The 10,220-nt window shown below is 32.8% G+C and overlaps 2 long non-coding RNA genes across 2 annotated transcripts; both read left to right on the top strand.

Annotated features, from left to right (window-relative positions):
- The first annotated feature begins 7,131 nt into the window (after positions 1 to 7,131).
- LOC120074182 (uncharacterized) lies at positions 7,132 to 9,409 on the top strand. Its single transcript, XR_005480917.2, has 2 exons — positions 7,132 to 7,352; positions 8,920 to 9,409. It is a non-coding gene; the product is annotated as an uncharacterized LOC120074182 (long non-coding RNA).
- On the top strand, positions 7,664 to 8,587 carry LOC150037115 (uncharacterized). The gene is made up of 2 exons (XR_016528649.1): positions 7,664 to 8,021; positions 8,169 to 8,587. It is a non-coding gene; the product is annotated as an uncharacterized LOC150037115 (long non-coding RNA).
- Positions 9,410 to 10,220: the final 811 nt, after the last annotated feature.

Here is a 10,220-nt window from a genome sequence, read left to right as displayed (position 1 = left end):
TGTGAGCGGGGATATTCTATACAAAGGAGTTTGTATAAGACCAAACCACGAAATGTTTAGTCTCATTATATAACGCCATTCATAATAGAGACTTACATTTCACCAGGATGACCATAGGTAACATGACCTGAATCCTAAGTGAGTTGTGAACTTCTACCTATGAAGGCGTTTGTTTGATTTATATGGGTGAGAGTGGCCAGATCACCGACTCAACAAGCCTACCATTTTAGGGATTCGTCTGATTGAGGAGCTGGGAACACAGCTACACAAGATGGAATTCACTCATTCTCCGAGGTAGGGGTAAATAGATAAATTGCTCCCTTAAGGGCTGATTTCGTGTCTTGAACAATGTGATGCCACACCCTCTCCTGGCTCGAGAGGGGTTTAGTCATAGTTGAACTATGATTTATTGTTCATTAGAGGAATCAGTGGTACTTAAGGAGTTAGATGTAACTACAGGAGCAAAACGGTAATTTGGCCTACATGTACTTACGAGCAATTTGTGAAGGGTCATCGTACTGTCGATTGGTTATATTCAATGGACACATAAATATATATGTAGTGCGAAGAGTGCAGCTGTCGGTCATTAGTGGAGTATCCGACAGTTAACAGATGGTGAATAATGTAATTAAAGAATTTAATTAATTATTCATGTACCATTGAAGCTTCAAGCTAAAAGTCCATGAGGTCCCCTTGGTAGCTCAATGGAATTAATTGAGAATCAGTTTTTGGATTAATTTGAATTGTTCAAATGAATAGAAGGATTTAATTGTATATGATATAATTAAGTTGTTTAATTATATGTGATATAATTGTCATAATGTATTTAATATATTATAGATTAATGGGAGGAAATAAAAATTTAAATGAGATTCAAATATATTTTCTATGAATTGGATTCATAGTTGTTAAATTCAATATAAATATGATTTATATTAAATGCCATATAAAAGAGAAAAGAAACTATAGCTTATATTGTATGTGATACAATATTAAAACTATAAGTTATATGTTATATTTGATATAACATATAATTTAATATTTATATATAATATGATAAGTTAGTTATCGTATTTATATTTATATGTATTATTATTTTAATAATAAGGAAGGGAGTTACAACTCCTTTCCCCTTCTTTTCTCTCCACCCACGTAAGTGGTAGGTGGTTATTAAAGAAAATGTTTTTTCTTCTTCTTGCCTAAGCCTGTTGATCGATTGAAAAAAAATTTTAAAAAAAAAGTAAAAAAATAATAGAAGAGTTCTGTGTGTTTTTTGAGTTGTAGAGAACATTCTCAATCTTTCCTCCTCTCCACAGTTTTCCCTCTAAATCCAAAATAGCCAGAGCCCACCCTTCCTGGGTTCTCACCCTGAGAATACCAAGAAAATATTCGTGGTAGTGTTCGTACTTGTTCGAGGTTTTTCTCTTGGAGAAAGTCTCCAAGAGGTTCTTGGTGTTGTTCGAGGGAAATTGTGAAGAAAAGATCTTCAAAGATGAAGTTTCTGAGACCTTTTCATTAGCATGGGTTAATTTATAATTAAATGCATATCTTGTTTCTAGTTTACTATAAAAATCTATATTCAATGAAAATAGAATTTGGTCAATCTGCTTCCGCTCAAGGTTCTCTCCCCAGAGAGTTCCTTCGGGAACTTAAGAAGCAAGATATAATTTTGGGGGTAAAACAACATTTGACCCAACCGTTATTACGAACAACCTCCGAAGGGTCGACTTATTGGTTATAGTTAAATCAAGTTGACACAAATATATCTACAGTGAGAAGAGTGCAACTATTGAGCTATAGTAGTGTGACTCGGTAGTTAACGAATGAATTCGGTCTAAAGAGTTTATCCAATTAATCTCAAATTGTTGGAGATCATGATCTGTAGGTCCATAAAGTCCATCTACTAACTCGTAAAACATGAACACCTTGATTAGTAAATTGAGTGAATTTGAAATGATTTCAATTTGAAGTGTTCAAATTGAATTTAGGGTTTTCAATTTGAAGTGTTCAAATTACAATTAGGGTTTGCATAATTATATTCGATATAATTAAACGTTTAATTTATCAAAATTAAATTAAATTGAAGAGTTCATAATATTTAAATATTGATTTAAATATTAATTACATGAATAGGATTCATGTTTAAAATTAGATGTTTGATTAATTTAATATTTGATATTAAATTATTATTTATTTAATTAAATGTGTTTAGTTAATTAAAATCAAATTATTTTTTATTTTTTATTCAATTTAAGAAATTGAATTTTGAGTTTTGATTTTAATTAATTTTTGAATTAATTAATATTAAAATTGAAATGAAAATTGAGGTTGTTAGTGGAAATTTCCAATCTTGAAAATTTTATTGGAATTCCACTTTTCAACACCAAATTAAAACACCTAGGCCACTTATCACTTCAAATTGAAGTATCAAATTTTGAGTTTGAGCATGCTTGTATGAAAGTTTTTAATAAAACCTTAGAATTTCTTAGATTTGAAAAGAGAGGAATGCTGAAAAAGTTTATGCAAAAACTACTTCTCTCTACCTCAAACCCTCACCAAATCCCTTCACAATTCACTTCAATCTTGAGTTCCACCACTCAAATTCAAGGTTGAGAATAGTAGAGAAGATCTCTTGGTGGTTCACTGAGGATTTGAAGCTGAGATTTCATGAAGAGCAGCTTGGATTTGGAGGATTCTTTAAATGTATGATGTTCTTGAAACCATTTTCTGTAAAATTGCTTTGCATGCTTCATAGAGTTCAAATTAAATGTAATTAGAGTGTTTATTGATTCTAATTGCTTCTATTGCGTGCTTGTTTTTCCTACCACTTCAAACTTCCAGTTAGTTTAGAAACTAAGTCTGTCATGGAAGGATGCAACTCACGAGTGTTTGGGAGAACATTCCTATTAAGAAACTTATTATAACACTAGTAGTAAACACCAAGATGTGACCTCTGACATGAACTCTGTGAAAATCAGGAGAATTGAAATCATCAAAAGCAGGTAAGAGATTCACAATAAATTCTCTCATGAGTTTAGGACAATAAAGAAGATTTAATATAGCCTTCATCAGATCAGCTTTAACAATGAGTTCTATAATGTCAAGACATTCTTGAACCCTATCAAACTGTTATTTCTCAGTAAAAATCTTCCTTTTAATCGCAACCTTCCAGAAGAAGGTACTTTCATTTGAATGAAAGGATACACCATCAAGAGACACAGGGGGAACAATGGCTAATGTAGTCTTTTTCTTTTGGATCCGAGCAAGTGCTCTAGTAGTAAGACCTTGAATTTGTTCAATTTCTTCAGCCGAACTACTTCTTAGAGCCCAATCTTTGGATGACTCGAACAAATTCTCATTTTCATCAAGACTGTCTTGTGAAGTCTCATAACTTGTGCTAGCATTCTCTGCAACATCTTTCATCTTGGACAATAGTTGGCTCAGAAGCATATCATCGTGACTGGACTTATTTAACTCGTGAGGATCAACAAAGGTTTTGCAAAACTCTCCCCTTTTTCAAATTGATCATAATTAACATTTAGTCTATCTAATTCACTATCCTCTACATTCCCCTTGACTACATTCTCACTTGCAGGTGATAAGTTAACAGAGTCCCCAACAACTTCATTATTTATTTCTTAATTTTTATAAAAATCACAAATATCATTATGAACAGACTCACTTTCAATGGAAGCTTCAATAATACTTTGCATTTCAAGCACAAACAATAAAATAGCATGACCATTGGGATCAACAACATGCATATTTATGCCAATAGCAACATTAAAACTCAGACCAGACTCATGCATAACACAATCAATCAGTTCTGATTGATTAACAACATTCGAAGGAACGTCAGAACTAATTCTAGAGACATTAATATTCTTAACAATAGGGCTATTTTCAATGGTAGAAGCAACATTAGTTTTATCAGAAACAGATGTTTCAAAAACCTAACTTATACATATGATGGTTCACCGTTATCATACATATCTTTTTGCTCAGAAACATGACTCATAACACGATAATCTTGTTCAGACTCAGAAGAACCATTAGAAGATTATTTATTTGAATAAGCCAAGATAGTCTTACTTGATCCCATTAAGTCAATCATAGTTAGGGCGATTGTAGATAACAAGTTGATCTTCCTCTTAGTAGAGACAGAAGAAGCAACATTCGATCTCTTCCGCTTAATGAAACGAGAAGCAACAAGATTATTGTTAGAGGGAGAATGTAATCCTCGCATTCGAACCCCATATGCATTGGTTGTTTTCGCAGGAACATTTACTTAAACGATCTTTTTCCAAATTTCTTTTTCTTTAAAATGAATCATTTTCTATTCAGCAACATAGGTTTTCTTCTGAGTATTTACCATAATGCAGATACGAGAATCAAAACAGAGCACACGGGTAGTTTGAGAAAAAGTGGGGAAGAAGATGAACGAGCATGATGAGAAAAGTTAGTGCCTCTATTAATAACTGCCACCTACTTAGTTTCAGATTTAAAGTAGTCACATCATTATAGCATATGTGGGCCAACTGTAAATTTTCAACAGTAGGCTTGTTAATCACGACCCAATCCTGCCAACAAGAACAAATAATCATTAGTTGCTATAAATTAATTTTGCAAAGGCCCAAACTTACCCTTAAGGCTTCAAATTGAGCTGCGTCCAAGGCTTTAGTAAAAATATTTATGAGCTGTTCTTTGGTTCGAACATATTCAAGAATAATTTGCTTATTTTCAACAAGATCACAAATTAATTGATGTCGAATATCAATGTGTTTGGTTCGACTGTGCTGAACTAGATTCTTTTATATATTGATAGCACTAAGGTTGTCACAATAAAGAGTCATGAATTCCTTTGGAACATCATATTCCTTTAACATTTGTTTCATCTATATAAATTGAGTACAACTACTACCTGTTGCAATTTATTCAAGTTTTGCAGTGGATAGAGAAATACAATTTTGTTTCTTGCTAAACCATGATATAAGATTATTTTCAAAAAAGAAGCAAACTCCTGAAGTGCTCTATCCTCAGAACTCCCTACCCAGTTAGCATCACAGTAGTCTATAAGAGAACTACTTGTACCAAAAGTATAGAATAACCTATAATCACTTGTCCCATTAATATACTTGATTATTGTCTTTGCACCGAGGAGATGATTAGATTTAGGACAAGATTGATATCGAGCACAGACTCCAACGACAAATGCAATATCAAGTCTACTAGCAGTGAGGTATAACAAACTTCTAATGATGCTTCTATATAAGCTTTCACAAACATTATTTCTATTTGCATCTTTGGACAGCTCAGAGTGCGGGGGAGTTGAAGTTCGTTTGACTTTTGTCAGTTCAAGCTCAACTTTCTTCACAATTCTTCTAGCATACTTATTTTGAGAAATAAATATGCCTTCTTCTATTTGTTTAATTTGAAAACCCAAAATGTAGGTTAATTCATCTACCATACTCATTTCAAACTCTTTCTTCATTTGTTCTACAAAGAGATCAACCATTTTTTTAGGCATCCTACAAAAAACAATATAATAAACCTAAATTTGAACAATAACAAAATCCTTATCATATTTTTTTACAACTAGATTCTTATCCATTCCTCCTTTATTATAGCCATTCTCAACAAGAAACTGGGTCAATCGTTCATACCAGACCCCGAGAGTCTGTTTGAGATCATAAAGAGTCTTTTTGAGCTTGTACACATAATCAGGATGTGAAGGCCCTTTAGGTTGCTTAACATAAACTTCCTCATTTAAGTACTCATTTAAGAAGACACTCTTCACATCCATATGAAACAATTTTAATTTCAACAAACACGAAATACCTAGGAGTAATTTGATAACTTCTGGCCGAGCCACAGGGGCAAAAGTTTCATCAAAATACTCCTCCAATCTGAATATATCCTTGTGCAACTAGGCGAGCTTTATACATGGTTACATTTCCACTTTCATCATATTTGTTTTTAAGAATCCACTTTGTCCTTATAACATTCACATTTTCTGGATGAGGAATAAGAGTCCAAGTATCATTCCTCACAAATTGACCAAGCTCCTCCTATATTGCATTCACCCAACACTCATCAATAAAAGCTTCCTTGATATTCTTTGGCTCAATAAGGGAGGTAAAACAGATGTTACTTATCATCTCAAGATAGTTGACTTTATCTTTTCTCCTGATGGAGATCCCTTCTTCTAAACTTCCGATTATGTTAGAGGCATGATGATTTTTATGAACCCTACTCGAGGGTTGCTTCTGACTAACTTCATGTTCTTTAGTTACATCCTCACTATTCTCATTCTGGCTTTCAGTGTACTTGTTAGATAACTTGTCATGGACATTTGAACTGATAACAGGTAACATGCTATTTTGTTCTTCCTCAGGGACAGTATCAAAACCATTCACGACATCATCAATAACAACATTTATAGATTCCATAACACATCATGTACATTTGTTGTACACGTGATAGGCCCTACTATTTATGGAGTAGCCCAAAAATATGCCTTCATCGGATTTGGAGTTCCTAGTGTCCCTGTCCACCAAGATATAACACTTGGGTTTCTTGTATGGATGACCTCTTTTTAAGGGTACCAATGAAAAATGGCCACCCGTTAGAAAACAAAAAAAATTGGCCTCCTGCTTGCATCAGTACTATGTGAGTTTATTGTTTTGCACCTGAGATCCACCTGATAGCCTGCACACTGAGAGACCACTCAATGCACGACATACGATTATTCGATCCACGATGCTTGATAAACGTTGCCTTTGCTTGATGTTCGCTACCTCATCCTCAATCATTCGATGTACAATAGCTTTTTCACGATGTTCGCCAGATCATCCTCGACTACTCGATACATCATTCTCGGTCCTTGATGCACGTTCCTCAATACCACTACAAGAAAAACCACTTTTAGTGACAAAAGTTTAGCAACACATGCCATTTTTGTTACTAAAAGTTAACTTATAGCAACACTTTAAAAACATGTTGAAGAATATTAGTATTATCAATGCAATTTACCAAAGCATCATTAAAACAATTTGTGACATTAATTGATACCGCTAAACATTAAAAACTTTTAGCAATATATTACCTCGTTCCTGAAAAGCAAAATATTTCAGAAAGTACAAAATTTCCCCCATTCCTTTTCTTGCTTTCCCTCTCCTTTTCCCCTCATTTTGATTCTTCCAATTTTCCTTCACATCTTTTGATTTCCCTCCCATCTTTCCCCCATTTTGCCCTCAAATTTCATCCATCTCTCTTCTCACAATTCTCTCTTCTGTCATTCTTCTTGTGGTTTCTTCTTCTGGCATTCAATTTTGACCACCATCTCTCTTCCGGTGAGCTTTTTTCCCCTCCCTGTCACCATCCCCCACAAATATCACTGTCTCACTGTTTGTTCTTTTGAGTGTGGTTTCTTCTTAATAAGTTTTTTTTTTTTTTTTTTTCTTTTCGATGTGGTTTCTTATTTCTTTATCTTGGTGTTATTTGTTCTGCCCCATTAATTACTCACACAATTTCTGTTTTTTTCTTTTTTTTTTTTTTTTCCTCGAGTTTGTTTATTTTCCAATCTGTTCTTTTCAGGTACGAATTTCTTCTTCTTACTTCTTATATGTAGTTGGGTCCTAAAGAATTTGTTTTTTAGGTCAGTTTCTCCTGAGTTTCTTTTGATTGTTTCAAAATGAGAATGAATGTAACTTTTTTGTTTAGCTTTACACTTTAATTGGGGGTTTTGCTTCTTCTTTCCCCTATCTCTATTCTCTAGATGATTTAGCTTTTATTTTTTCACCCATTGCTATCATTAATCCTCTTTTCCAAAGTAATCTTGGAAGATGCTAAGGCCACCAATTCATTTCATCAATTTAAGTGTATTACAGTGAGTTACCTATCATGGTTATGACTATTACTATATCATGTTTGTTGAAACATGTTTTGTGTTCTTTTCTTTAGTTTTTTTACCTTATGTTAGCCGGGCGACTATTATTATGACCGAAAAGCCGATTATTAAGGTTCGTAGATCGTGACTGACTACTTCCCTCCTTTTGATCCCCCAAAAATTTCCCATATCTTTCATAGCCACTCATATTTGATCATGCATATGTTTGGTACAGTGCGTAAGAGTTGGAAATAATTTTCACTTTATTTATTGTTTGCAGTATATTCTCATTGTAGCATTGGGGCTTCTTGTCATAATTTCAAAGGATTAAGAGCAAACTACAGTAGCAAAGATTAGTTAATACAAAAATACTTCCACAAGCATTATACTTTGTATATTGGACATCCAACTCTTTTTTTTTTTGTTAGCCCTTTAACCTCATTTAGTCTTGTTTTTGTTTACTATACTCGTGCATTTGGTTATCGAGTATTTCTCATGGAAAACACGATAGTTCTAAATCATGTTTATTGTTTTTATTGCACAAAAAAGAAACTATTTTTTTTTTTTTAATAATATGAAAAAAAGAGCCGGAAAGGTATGAAAAAAGGCTTAGGAACTACTAGCAGTACGATTACATATAATAGTTCCAAATCACTATGTATTTCATTGAATGATATTAGTATTGATTTTGTTATTGTATTCATTGGATCCTATGTTAATTTGAAGGCTGGAGATGTTTTTGTCATTAGGAGCTTTTGCTTTGACTGTGGATTGATTTGATGTGTTCTCTCTTTCTCTCTTGAAATTAAGAATTTAGAAATATTTTAATATTCATAGGAGATGGTTATGCTTTTCAACCCCCATCCCCCATTTAAGATAGTTAATTTGATGATCTTTTAGACTTTTTTGAATCCTTACTAAATGTTGTAAATTAATTCTAGACCAATTATAGGTCTTGAAAAGAGCTATGATTTCTATGTTAAATCCCTCAATTCTGCTTCATTTATTTGCTTAAAATGTCTATTTTATAGGTAAAATCCAATCCCAACACTTTTGGAGTCGGGAGCTTAATGGAGTCAAAAGAATCAACTTAGAAGAAGAGCAAATACAAACTATCGTTCTACCCTTTAAAAGAAACAAATTTACACACTTCAATACCACTCGGAGCATTGCAACACTCTTCCCATAACTAGGTCCAACACTAGCTCAATGCTATAAGATAGAATGCTTCAATTTGTTGCAAAATAGGGAAGTATTGCGACACTACACCCAACATTACAATGCTCTGGACATTGATGAAAAAAATAAAATGGTGTGCGTTGGTCGCAACGCAGCATTGGAGTCAGCATCAGCTTAGGGTCGCAACAAATAAAACTTCAAATTTTCTAGAATTCTTCAGCATAGGGAGATATCAATTTTGACGAACTTGAGAGCTTTTCTTTCTAATTCTTGAGAAATTCTATAAAATTTTATTCAATCTTGGTACATTTCAATGCAAGACTCAATGGATTTCTTGAAGAATTTTCCTCTCCATGAGTAGGTAATTTCTTTTTTGGGGAATTATGTAGATTAGGAAATTTTTTAGACTTTTCTTCAATTTCTATTATGCAATTTGTTGTTCTTGAATGTTCTTGCTACGATTTTTAGTGGAATCAATTAAAAATGAACTGACCAATCAGATTTAATTAATTTTTGTATGCAAAATTATACGCTCTAGCAAAATTGTAATTAGGTTGCAAAAATTAATGATCTTGATTGAAAGTTTGGACTTCTTTTCCTATTTTCTTGAAAGAATCCACTAATTTAGAACATTCATATAATCATGCTTAAACTTAGTCTTGAGTTTCAAGAATGTCGTAGTTAAGAAAATCCAAGAGATTAATGCAATTTAGAGATTAATTGTCGAATGTCCTTAGGAAGCAATTAAGAACTAAATTAGGGCTAATTGTTTAATTGGCTAACTAAGGCATTAGAAATAATCCTTAATGTACTATGGAACAATTAATTGCATGAATTTTGGTAAGTCTGTGATAGAATTGGTTTAATCTACATAAATTCTCCAAGATTCTTTTTCATTGAACTTTATTGCATAATCTCTCCCTTTTCTCTTATTACTAAAATTTTCCATCAAATCTTGTTCTACTCTTACTTCTGCTATAACTACTTATTAGTTTTAGTTGTAGTTTGAGGTTTATAAATTTCATTTGTCATAGATTAGAGTCGCCGATTTTAGCCTGAACAACCAACTAGCAAGTTTTTGGGATTGTTTGAGTAAATTTAGTAAGTATTTATCCCACTTTGAATCATTTCAAACTAGATTAATATATTCTTT

Source organism: Benincasa hispida, chromosome 3, assembly GCF_027475165.1.
Source record: "Benincasa hispida cultivar pf3 chromosome 3, pf3_genome.v1.1, whole genome shotgun sequence".
NCBI lineage: Eukaryota > Viridiplantae > Streptophyta > Magnoliopsida > Cucurbitales > Cucurbitaceae > Benincasa > Benincasa hispida.
Note: the sequence above shows the minus strand (reverse complement) of the source record. Positions and strands in the feature narration are given on the sequence as shown.